The sequence below is a fragment of the Mus pahari genome, chromosome 8 (genome assembly GCF_900095145.1).
Source record: "Mus pahari chromosome 8, PAHARI_EIJ_v1.1, whole genome shotgun sequence".
Classification (NCBI taxonomy): domain Eukaryota; kingdom Metazoa; phylum Chordata; class Mammalia; order Rodentia; family Muridae; genus Mus; species Mus pahari.
Window position 1 is genome coordinate 103,853,134 of NC_034597.1, and position 2,761 is coordinate 103,855,894.

The following is a 2,761-nucleotide window of genomic DNA, read 5'->3' on the forward strand; positions in this document are numbered from 1 at the left end:
GGATAAGAAAGGAAGAGTGAAGAGAGGCCGGGATAAGAAAGGAAGAGTGAAGAGAGGTCGGGATAAGAAAGGAAGAGTGAAGAGAGGTCGGGATAGCATTCCGATGAAGTTGGGGTAGTGTTCCAAAGAAGTCACATATGAAGAAAGTGGGAACATTTGGAGGGATAGGTAAGGGGAAGAACATTATCAGATATACTCTATGGAAAGGTTTAAATTAAAAATGCATTCATAAACTTTGAGGAAACATTAAAGAAGAAATGATTAAGTTCTCATTATTGAAGAGAATCTTGGGGATGCCAAGGGCATAGGAAGGAAGCTACTGGCAAAGATAATGACAGAAATTTTCCCCAACTTAGATCCATGTGGTGGAAGGTCAAATTTTACCATTCAGATGAACACAACTAAAGTAACCCAATGCACATGTAATACATGCCTCAAAAGTGAAACATAGAGAGTTCTTACAATTTGACAGAAAACAGAAATTTTAGCAGAATCTCTAAACACCAGGAGAAAACAGAATGGGATTTTTAATAACGTTTGAGGAAAAAAATTTACCAAGCAAGATCACTTTATAGCAAACTATTTCTTCAATCTGAAGAGAAATGAAACATCTGCATACAACTAGAAATAAGGGAATTTATTACCATCAGTACTGCACTTAAAGGATATCTAAAGAGGGTTCTTCAGTGTGAAAGGAATATATACTTATGAGTCACACACACACAGAGAGAGAGGCAGAGAGAGAAAGAGAGAGAGAAACAGAGACAGAGACAGAGAGAGACAAAGAGATAAAAAGTAAAATTAATCATAAAATTCATTGGAAATAGTAACTGTACAGACCCATTTCTTAATAACGTAAAATGTTTTAGCCCTGTAAAATAAGTTGTAAACTACATTTCCTATGAGAGATAAAAAGAAACAATCAAATAATAAAATAGTAACTACTAATATACTAACAGATAGACAGTCATAATCAAGGAAGCTTCATCTGCACAATTGGGAACAAATACAGAGAGCAAAGCTAGGCATTCTGCAAAGAGTGGAAGACCCTGGAACACTCAGGTCCAAATGAGATTTTTCTCACCCAATCTCTCCCCTGAGGATCGGGGTACAACAGGGAAGTGGAGTCAGAAAGAGTATGATTCCAAAGGGATGAGTGATACTAAGAAAGGAGGGCCTACGAAATCAAATGATCAAAGCTCATGATGACCTCGGAACCTAGAGGAGCACGCACTGAACATGTGTGGTTCTCAAATAGGTCCTCTGCATATGTATCATGGATTGCAGATTAGTGTTTTATGAGATTTCTGAACTGTGAACTAGTGAGTATCTGTCTGTCTGTCTCTTGTGCCTTCTCTTGGGCTGTTTTCCTTCTGTTTGTTTTGTACAATTCTGTCATGTCAGTTTTGTTGTGACTTATTATATTATATTTTATTATTATCCCTTAGAAACATGTTTGTCTACTATTAAGAAAAAGAATGGGTAGAGGGAGGAAGGATAGGGAAAGAGTGGGCAGCATGGAGGTAGAGGACTCCATAATCAGGATTCATTACACAAGGGAAAAATACTGTTTTCAATTTGAAAAGAGAGAGAGGCATTATATGCAAATGTAAAATAAAGCATCCAATGAAGACAAGGTGAAGATACAAATAGAGAATATTTTCAATGTAATTATTAACCTATATTAATCATAAAGAAACTGAAAGCCTGTATGGGTAAGAATCAGGAAACAGGATGGAGTCTGAAATTAAAAGTCTCCTTTCAAAGAAAATAAATAACCTAGGATCTAAAAACAAAAATTAGAAATATCTCACATAAATAACCTAATGATGCACCTCAATGCTCTAGGGAAAAAAAACTATAAAAATGTCAATCTCCAAAGAAGTAAATGTGAAGAGTTATGAAGTGTTCGGATAGAAGAAAATTGTATATGATAATAAATAAGACAGATTAGGATAGAAATTATAAAGTAGAGACCAAAGGAACAAAGCATGGAATCAATAGCAGTTGGATCTTTGAAAATATAAACAAGATTGACAAATCTCTAGGCAGGTTTACCAAAACAGAAAAGGGACTCAATTAAGAAAATGGTAAAATAAATGTAATGAACCAGAATTGCTACAACAAGATGCAATGTAATTCAGAGAATCACAAGAGCATACTTTGAAAAAGGATATTCCAAAAAGCAAAAATAAATAAATAAATAAATAAATGAACAAAATAAAATTTAAAAAACATCTAGAAGTCATGGATAACCTTAAAAACACGTGTGAGCTATAAAATTTAATCAAGAAAACATAAACACACATAGAAAACAATGAGATTGGAAAAACAATTAAATGTATTTTATAAATGAATTTCCAGGACAAGATAAATTTGCTGCAGAATTCTATCAAACTTGAAAGGAAAGCAGTTACACTAATTGAATTTTTCTATGCAATATAAATACAAAAACTTTCAAAATGGTTTGTGCAAACACAGCATTGCCCTTATACTTAAATAAGATAATTGTAAAACATAAAGCATACTATACACCAATCTCCATATAGAACATAGCTAACAAATTCTCAATAAAATATACATTGAATCTAAAAATATATTAATGGGCTGAAAAAGTGACTTACTGGTTAAAAATGCAATTGTTGCTCTCTCAGAAGAATCAGGTTCAGATACTTTCACCCACAGGATGGTTTTCAATCACTTTCATTCTACTTTCAGGTGATTTGACACCCTCCTCTGACTTCCACAAACACCAAGTATT